This window comes from Nerophis ophidion, linkage group LG21 (assembly GCF_033978795.1).
Source record: "Nerophis ophidion isolate RoL-2023_Sa linkage group LG21, RoL_Noph_v1.0, whole genome shotgun sequence".
Lineage (NCBI taxonomy): Eukaryota > Metazoa > Chordata > Actinopteri > Syngnathiformes > Syngnathidae > Nerophis > Nerophis ophidion.
The window spans coordinates 37,282,492-37,294,830 of record NC_084631.1 but is presented as its reverse complement, the minus strand read 5'-3'; the positions used below and the strand labels follow the sequence as shown (position 1 = coordinate 37,294,830).

Sequence of the window (12,339 nt, the reverse complement as noted above, 5' to 3'; positions counted from 1 at the left end):
AACACATATAAAGATGCAATAGTACACACTAGTACTACACAATATATTTCCACCTGACTAACAATACATATAAAGATGCAATAGTACACACTAGTACACACAATATATTTTCACCTGACTAACAACACACATAAAGATGCAATAGTACACACTAGTACACACAATATATTTCCACCTGACTAACAACACATATAAAGATGCAATAGTACACACTAGTACTACACAATATATTTCCACCTGACTAACAACACATATAAAGATGCAATAGTACACACTAGTACACAACAATATATTGTCACCTGACTAACAACACATATAAAGATGCAATAGTACACACTAGTACACAACAATATATTTTAACATAACTAACAATAGATATAAAGATGCAATAGTACACACTAGTACACACAATATATTTCCACCTGACTAACAACACATATAAAGATGCAATAGTACACACTAGTACTACACAATATATTTCCACCTGACTAACAACACATATAAAGATGCAAAAGTACACACTGGTACTACACAATATATTTTCACCTGACTAACAACACATATAAAGATGCAATAGTACACACTAGTACTACACAATATATTTTCACCTGACTAACAACACATATAAAGATGCAATAGTACACACTAGTACTACACAATATATTTCTACTTTACTAACAACACATATAAAGATGCAATAGTACACACTAGTACTACACAATATATTTCCACTTTACTAACAACACATATAAAGATGCAATAGTACACACTAGTACTACACAATATATTTCCACTTTACTAACAACACATATAAAGATGCAATAGTACACACTAGTACACACAATATATTTCCACCTGACTAACAACACATATAAAGATGCAAAAGTACACACTAGTACTACACAATATATTTCATCTTTACTAACAACACATATAAAGATGCAATAGTACACACTAGTACTACACAATATATTTTCACCTGACTAACAACACATATAAAGACGCAATAGTACACACTAGTACTACACAATATATTTCCACCTGACTAACAACACATATAAAGACGCAATAGTACACACTAGTACTACACAATATATTGTCACCTGACTAACAACACATATAAAGATGCAATAGTACACACTAGTACTACACAATATATTTTCACCTGACTAACAACACATATAAAGATGCAATAGTACACACTAGTACTACACAATATATTTCCACTTTACTAACAACACATATAAAGATGCAATAGTACACACTAGTACTACACAATATATTTCCACTTTACTAACAACACATATAAAGATGCAATAGTACACACTAGTACTACACAATATATTGTCACCTGACTAACAACACATATAAAGATGCAATAGTACACACTAGTACTACACAATATATTTCCACTTTACTAACAACACATATAAAGATGCAATAGTACACACTAGTACACACAATATATTTCCACCTGACTAACAACACATATAAAGATGCAAAAGTACACACTAGTACTACACAATATATTTCCACTTTACTAACAACACATATAAAGATGCAATAGTACACACTAGTACTACACAATATATTTTCACCTGACTAACAACACATACAAAGACGCAATAGTACACACTAGTACTACACAATATATTGTCACCTGACTAACAACACATATAAAGATGCAATAGTACACACTAGTACTACACAATATATTTCCACTTTACTAACAACACATATAAAGATGCAATAGTACACACTAGTACTACACAATATATTTTCACCTGACTAACAACACATATAAAGACGCAATAGTACACACTAGTACTACACAATATATTTCCACCTGACTAACAACACATATAAAAGATGCAATAGTACACACTAGTACTACACAATATATTTCCACTTTACTAACAACACATATAAAGATGCAAAAGTACACACTAGTACAACACAATATATTTTCACCTGACTAACAACACATATAAAGATGCAAAAGTACACACTAGTACTACACAATATATTTCCACTTTACTAACAACACATATAAAGATGCAATAGTACACACTAGTACTACACAATATATTTCCACCTGACTAACAACACATATAAAGATGCAATAGTACACACTAGTACTACACAATATATTTTCACCTGACTAACAACACATATAAAGACGCAATAGTACACACTAGTACTACACAATATATTTCCACCTGACTAACAACACATATAAAAGATGCAATAGTACACACTAGTACTACACAATATATTTCCACTTTACTAACAACACATATAAAGATGCAAAAGTACACACTAGTACAACACAATATATTTTCACCTGACTAACAACACATATAAAGATGCAAAAGTACACACTAGTACTACACAATATATTTCCACTTTACTAACAACACATATAAAGATGCAATAGTACACACTAGTACTACACAATATATTTCCACCTGACTAACAACACATATAAAGATGCAATAGTACACACTAGTACTACACAATATATTTCCACCTGACTAACAACACATATAAAGATGCAATAGTACACACTAGTACACAACAATATATTTCCACTTTACTAACAACACATATAAAGATGCAATAGTACACACTAGTACTACACAATATATTGTCACCCGACTAACAACACATATAAAGATGCAATAGTACACACTAGTACTACACAATATATTGTCACCCGACTAACAACACATATAAAGATGCAATAGTACACACTAGTACTACACAATATATTTTCATCCGACTAACAACACATATAAAGATGCAATAGTACACACTAGTACTACACAATATATTTTCATCCGACTAACAACACATATAAAGATGCAATATTACACACTAGTACTACACAATATATTTTCATCCGACTAACAACACATATAAAGATGCAATAGTACACACTAGTACACAACAATATATTTCCACCTGACTAACAACACATATAAAGATGCAATAGTACACACTAGTACTACACAATATATTTTAACATAACTAACAATAGATATAAAGATGCAATAGTACACACTAGTACTACACAATATATTTCCACCTGACTAACACATATAAAAGATGCAATAGTACACACTAGTACTACACAATATATTTCCACTTTACTAACAACACATATAAAGATGCAATAGTACACACTAGTACACACAATATATTCCCACTTTACCAACAACACTTATAAAGATGCAATAGTACACACTAGTACTACACAATATATTTTCACCTGACTAACAACACATATAAAGATGCAATAGTACACACTAGTACTACACAATATATTTTCACCTGACTAACAACACATATAAAGATGCAATAGTACACACTAGTACTACACAATATATTTCCACCTGACTAACAACACATATAAAGATGCAATAGTACACACTAGTACACAACAATATATTTCCACCTGACTAACAACACATATAAAAGATGCAATAGTACACACTAGTACTACACAATATATTTCCACATTACTAACAACACATATAAAGATGCAATAGTACACACTAGTACTACACAATATATTTTCACCTGACTAACAACACATATAAAGATGCAATAGTACACACTAGTACTACACAATATATTTTCACCTGACTAACAACACATATAAAAGATGCAATAGTACACACTAGTACTACACAATATATTTCCACTTTACCAACAACACATTTAAAGATGCAATAGTACACACTAGTACTACACAATATATTTCCACCTGACTAACAACACATATAAAGATGCAATAGTACACACTAGTACACAACAATATATTTCCACCTGACTAACAACACATATAAAAGATGCAATAGTACACACTAGTACTACACAATATATTTCCACTTTACCAACAACACATTTAAAGATGCAATAGTACACACTAGTACTACACAATATATTTCCACCTGACTAACAACACATATAAAGATGCAATAGTACACACTAGTACTACACAATATATTTCCACCTGACTAACAACACATATAAAGATGCAATAGTACACACTAGTACACAACAATATATTTCCACCTGACTAACAACACATATAAAAGATGCAATAGTACACACTAGTACTACACAATATATTTCCACATTACTAACAACACATATAAAGATGCAATAGTACACACTAGTACACACAATATATTTCCACTTTACCAACAACACATTTAAAGATGCAATAGTACACACTAGTACTACACAATATATTTCCACCTGACTAACAACACATATAAAGATGCAATAGTACACACTAGTACTACACAATATATTTCCACCTGACTAACAACACATATAAAAGATGCAATAGTACACACTAGTACACACAATATATTTTCACCTGACTAACAACACACATAAAGATGCAATAGTACACACTAGTACACACAATATATTTCCACCTGACTAACAACACATATAAAGATGCAATAGTACACACTAGTACTACACAATATATTTCCACCTGACTAACAACACATATAAAGATGCAATAGTACACACTAGTACACAACAATATATTGTCACCTGACTAACAACACATATAAAGATGCAATAGTACACACTAGTACACAACAATATATTTTAACATAACTAACAATAGATATAAAGATGCAATAGTACACACTAGTACACACAATATATTTCCACCTGACTAACAACACATATAAAGATGCAATAGTACACACTAGTACTACACAATATATTTCCACCTGACTAACAACACATATAAAGATGCAAAAGTACACACTGGTACTACACAATATATTTTCACCTGACTAACAACACATATAAAGATGCAATAGTACACACTAGTACTACACAATATATTTTCACCTGACTAACAACACATATAAAGATGCAATAGTACACACTAGTACTACACAATATATTTCTACTTTACTAACAACACATATAAAGATGCAATAGTACACACTAGTACTACACAATATATTTCCACTTTACTAACAACACATATAAAGATGCAATAGTACACACTAGTACTACACAATATATTTCCACTTTACTAACAACACATATAAAGATGCAATAGTACACACTAGTACACACAATATATTTCCACCTGACTAACAACACATATAAAGATGCAAAAGTACACACTAGTACTACACAATATATTTCATCTTTACTAACAACACATATAAAGATGCAATAGTACACACTAGTACTACACAATATATTTTCACCTGACTAACAACACATATAAAGACGCAATAGTACACACTAGTACTACACAATATATTTCCACCTGACTAACAACACATATAAAGACGCAATAGTACACACTAGTACTACACAATATATTGTCACCTGACTAACAACACATATAAAGATGCAATAGTACACACTAGTACTACACAATATATTTTCACCTGACTAACAACACATATAAAGATGCAATAGTACACACTAGTACTACACAATATATTTCCACTTTACTAACAACACATATAAAGATGCAATAGTACACACTAGTACTACACAATATATTTCCACTTTACTAACAACACATATAAAGATGCAATAGTACACACTAGTACTACACAATATATTGTCACCTGACTAACAACACATATAAAGATGCAATAGTACACACTAGTACTACACAATATATTTCCACTTTACTAACAACACATATAAAGATGCAATAGTACACACTAGTACACACAATATATTTCCACCTGACTAACAACACATATAAAGATGCAAAAGTACACACTAGTACTACACAATATATTTCCACTTTACTAACAACACATATAAAGATGCAATAGTACACACTAGTACTACACAATATATTTTCACCTGACTAACAACACATACAAAGACGCAATAGTACACACTAGTACTACACAATATATTGTCACCTGACTAACAACACATATAAAGATGCAATAGTACACACTAGTACTACACAATATATTTCCACTTTACTAACAACACATATAAAGATGCAATAGTACACACTAGTACTACACAATATATTTTCACCTGACTAACAACACATATAAAGACGCAATAGTACACACTAGTACTACACAATATATTTCCACCTGACTAACAACACATATAAAAGATGCAATAGTACACACTAGTACTACACAATATATTTCCACTTTACTAACAACACATATAAAGATGCAAAAGTACACACTAGTACAACACAATATATTTTCACCTGACTAACAACACATATAAAGATGCAAAAGTACACACTAGTACTACACAATATATTTCCACTTTACTAACAACACATATAAAGATGCAATAGTACACACTAGTACTACACAATATATTTCCACCTGACTAACAACACATATAAAGATGCAATAGTACACACTAGTACTACACAACATATTTTCACCTGACTAACAACACATATAAAGACGCAATAGTACACACTAGTACTACACAATATATTTCCACCTGACTAACAACACATATAAAAGATGCAATAGTACACACTAGTACTACACAATATATTTCCACTTTACTAACAACACATATAAAGATGCAAAAGTACACACTAGTACAACACAATATATTTTCACCTGACTAACAACACATATAAAGATGCAAAAGTACACACTAGTACTACACAATATATTTCCACTTTACTAACAACACATATAAAGATGCAATAGTACACACTAGTACTACACAATATATTTCCACCTGACTAACAACACATATAAAGATGCAATAGTACACACTAGTACTACACAATATATTTCCACCTGACTAACAACACATATAAAGATGCAATAGTACACACTAGTACACAACAATATATTTCCACTTTACTAACAACACATATAAAGATGCAATAGTACACACTAGTACTACACAATATATTGTCACCCGACTAACAACACATATAAAGATGCAATAGTACACACTAGTACTACACAATATATTGTCACCCGACTAACAACACATATAAAGATGCAATAGTACACACTAGTACTACACAATATATTTTCATCCGACTAACAACACATATAAAGATGCAATAGTACACACTAGTACTACACAATATATTTTCATCCGACTAACAACACATATAAAGATGCAATATTACACACTAGTACTACACAATATATTTTCATCCGACTAACAACACATATAAAGATGCAATAGTACACACTAGTACTACACAATATATTTCCACCTGACTAACAACACATATAAAGATGCAATAGTACACACTAGTACTACACAATATATTTCCACCTGACTAACAACACATTTAAAGATGCAATAGTACACACTAGTACTACACAATATATTTCCACCTGACTAACAACACACATAAAAGATGCAATAGTACACACTAGTACTACACAATATATTTCCACCTGACTAACAACACATTTAAAGATGCAATAGTACACACTAGTACTACACAATATATTTCCACCTGACTAACAACACACATAAAAGATGCAATAGTACACACTAGTACTACACAATATATTTCCACTTTACTAACAACACATATAAAGATGCAATAGTACACACTAGTACTACACAATATATTTCCACATTACTAACAACACATATAAAGATGCAATAGTACACACTAGTACTACACAATATATTTCCACCTGACTAACTCATATAAAAGATGCAATAGTACACACTAGTACTACACAATATATTTCCACTTTACTAACAACACATATAAAGATGCAATAGTACACACTAGTACACACAATATATTTCCACCTGACTAACAACACATATAAAGATGCAATAGTACACACTAGTACTACACAATATATTTCCACCTGACTAACAACACATATAAAGATGCAATAGTACACACTAGTACTACACAATATATTTCCACCTGACTAACAACACATATAAAGATGCAATAGTACACACTAGTACTACACAATATATTTCCACCTGACTAACAACACATATAAAGATGCAATAGTACACACTAGTACTACACAATATATTTCCACCTGACTAACAACACATATAAAGATGCAATAGTACACACTAGTACACAACAATATTTTTCCACTTTACTAACAACACATATAAAGATGCAATAGTACACACTAGTACACAACAATATTTTTCCACTTTACTAACAACACATATAAAGATGCAATAGTACACACTAGTACTACACAATATATTTCCACTTTACCAACAACACTTATAAAGATGCAATAGTACACACTAGTACACAACAATATTTTTCCACTTTACCAACAACACTTATAAAGATGCAATAGTACACACTAGTACACAACAATATATTTCCACCTGACTAACAACACATATAAAGATGCAATAGTACACACTAGTACTACACAATATATTTCCACTTTACCAACAACACTTATAAAGATGCAATAGTACACACTAGTACACAACAATATTTTTCCACTTTACTAACAACACATATAAAGATGCAATAGTACACACTAGTACTACACAATATATTTTCACCTGACTAACAACACATATAAAGATGCAATAGTACACACTAGTACTACACAATATATTTCCACTTTACCAACAACACTTATAAAAATGCAATAGTACACACTAGTACACAACAATATTTTTCCACTTTACTAACAACACATATAAAGATGCAATAGTACACACTAGTACTACATAATATATTTTCACCTGACTAACAACACATATAAAGATGCAATAGTACACACTAGTACTACACAATATATTTCCACTTTACCAACAACACTTATAAAGATGCAATAGTACACACTAGTACTACACAATATATTTCCACCTGACTAACAACACATATAAAGATGCAATAGTACACACTAGTACTACACAATATATTTCCACCTGACTAACAACACATATAAAGATGCAATAGTACACACTAGTACTACACAATATATTTCCACCTGACTAACAACACATATAAAGATGCAATAGTACACACTAGTACTACACAATATATTTCCACCTGACTAACAACACATATAAAGATGCAATAGTACACACTAGTACACAACAATATTTTTCCACTTTACTAACAACACATATAAAGATGCAATAGTACACACTAGTACTACACAATATATTTCCACTTTACTAACAACACATATAAAGATGCAATAGTACACAAGTACACAACAATATATTTTAACATAACTAACAATAGATATAAAGATGCAATAGTACACACTAGTACTACACAATATATTTTCACCTGACTAACAACACATATAAAGATGCAATAGTACACACTAGTACACACAATATATTTCCACTTTACTAACAACACATGTAAAGATGCAATAGTACACTCTAGTACTACACAATATATTTTCATCCGACTAACAACACATATAAAGATGCAATAGTACACACTAGTACTACACAATATATTTCCACCTGACTAACAACACATATAAACATGCAATAGTACACACTAGTACTACACAATATATTTCCACCTGACTAACAACACATATAAAGATGCAATAGTACACACTAGTACAACACAATATATTTCCACCTGACTAACAACACATATAAAGATGCAATAGTACACACTAGTACACCACAATATATTTCCATTTTACTAACAACACATATAAAGATGCAATAGTACACACTAGTACTACACAATATATTTTCACCTGACTAACAACACATATAAAGACGCAATAGTACACACTAGTACTACACAATATATTTCCATTTTACTAACAACACATATAAAGATGCAATAGTACACACTAGTACTACACAATATATTTTCACCTGACTAACAACACATATAAAGACGCAATAGTACACACTAGTACTACACAATATATTTCCATTTTACTAACAACACATATAAAGATGCAATAGTACACACTAGTACTACACAATATATTTTCACCTGACTAACAACACATATAAAGACGCAATAGTACACACTAGTACTACACAATATATTTCCACCTGACTAACAACACATATAAAGACGCAATAGTACACACTAGTACGACACAATATATTTTCACCTGACTAACAACACATATAAAGATGCAATAGTACACACTAGTACTACACAATATATTTCCATTTTACTAACAACACATATAAAGATGCAATAGTACACACTAGTACTACACAATATATTTTCACCTGACTAACAACACATATAAAGACGCAATAGTACACACTAGTACTACACAATATATTTCCACCTGACTAACAACACATATAAAGACGCAATAGTACACACTAGTACGACACAATATATTTTCACCTGACTAACAACACATATAAAGATGCAATAGTACACACTAGTACAACACAATATATTTCCACCTGACTAACAACACATATAAACATGCAATAGTACACACTAGTACTACACAATATATTTTCACCTGACTAACAACACATATAAAGACGCAATAGTACACACTAGTACTACACAATATATTTCCATTTTACTAACAACACATATAAAGATGCAATAGTACACACTAGTACTACACAATATATTTTCACCTGACTAACAACACATATAAAGACGCAATAGTACACACTAGTACTACACAATATATTTCCATTTTACTAACAACACATATAAAGATGCAATAGTACACACTAGTACTACACAATATATTTTCACCTGACTAACAACACATATAAAGACGCAATAGTACACACTAGTACTACACAATATATTTCCACCTGACTAACAACACATATAAAGACGCAATAGTACACACTAGTACGACACAATATATTTTCACCTGACTAACAACACATATAAAGATGCAATAGTACACACTAGTACTACACAATATATTTCCATTTTACTAACAACACATATAAAGATGCAATAGTACACACTAGTACTACACAATATATTTTCACCTGACTAACAACACATATAAAGACGCAATAGTACACACTAGTACTACACAATATATTTCCACCTGACTAACAACACATATAAAGACGCAATAGTACACACTAGTACGACACAATATATTTTCACCTGACTAACAACACATATAAAGATGCAATAGTACACACTAGTACACCACAATATAATTCCATTTTACTAACAACACATATAAAGATGCAAAAGTACACACTAGTACTACACAATATATTTTCACCTGACTAACAACACATATAAAGATGCAATAGTACACACTAGTACTACACAATATATTTTCACCTGACTAACAACACATATAAAGATGCAATAGTACACACTAGTACTACACAATATATTTCCACCTGACTAACAACACATATAAAGACGCAATAGTACACACTAGTACTACACAATATATTTTCACCTGACTAACAACACATATAAAGATGCAATAGTACACACTAGTACTACACAATATATTTTCACCTGACTAACAACACATATAAAGATGCAATAGTACACACTAGTACTACACAATATATTTTCACCTGACTAACAACACATATAAAGACGCAATAGTACACACTAGTACTACACAATATATTTCCACCTGACTAACAACACATATAAAGACGCAATAGTACACACTAGTACTACACAATATATTTTCACCTGACTAACAACACATATAAAGATGCAATAGTACACACTAGTACTACACAATATATTTTCACCTGACTAACAACACATATAAAGATGCAATAGTACACACTAGTACTACACAATATATTTCCACCTGACTAACAACACATATAAAGATGCAATAGTACACACTAGTACACAACAATATATTTCCACCTGACTAACAACACATATAAAAGATGCAATAGTACACACTAGTACTACACAATATATTTCCACATTACTAACAACACATATAAAGATGCAATAGTACACACTAGTACACACAATATATTTCCACTTTACCAACAACACTTATAAAGATGCAATAGTACACACTAGTACTACACAATATATTTCCACCTGACTAACAACACATATAAAGATGCAATAGTACACACTAGTACTACACAATATATTTCCACCTGACTAACAACACATATAAAGATGCAATAGTACACACTAGTACTACACAATATATTTCCACCTGACTAACAACACATTTAAAGATGCAATAGTACACACTAGTACTACACAATATATTTCCACCTGACTAACAACACACATAAAAGATGCAATAGTACACACTAGTACTACACAATATATTTCCACCTGACTAACAACACATTTAAAGATGCAATAGTACACACTAGTACTACACAATATATTTCCACCTGACTAACAACACACAT

General features: G+C 31.0%; 1 long non-coding RNA gene across 3 annotated transcripts in view; it reads right to left on the bottom strand.

The window, feature by feature from the left end:
- The window catches only part of LOC133540065 (uncharacterized), a 64,955-nt gene that overhangs the window by 37,531 nt on the left and 15,085 nt on the right, over positions 1-12,339 (bottom strand). The window lies entirely within an intron of this gene.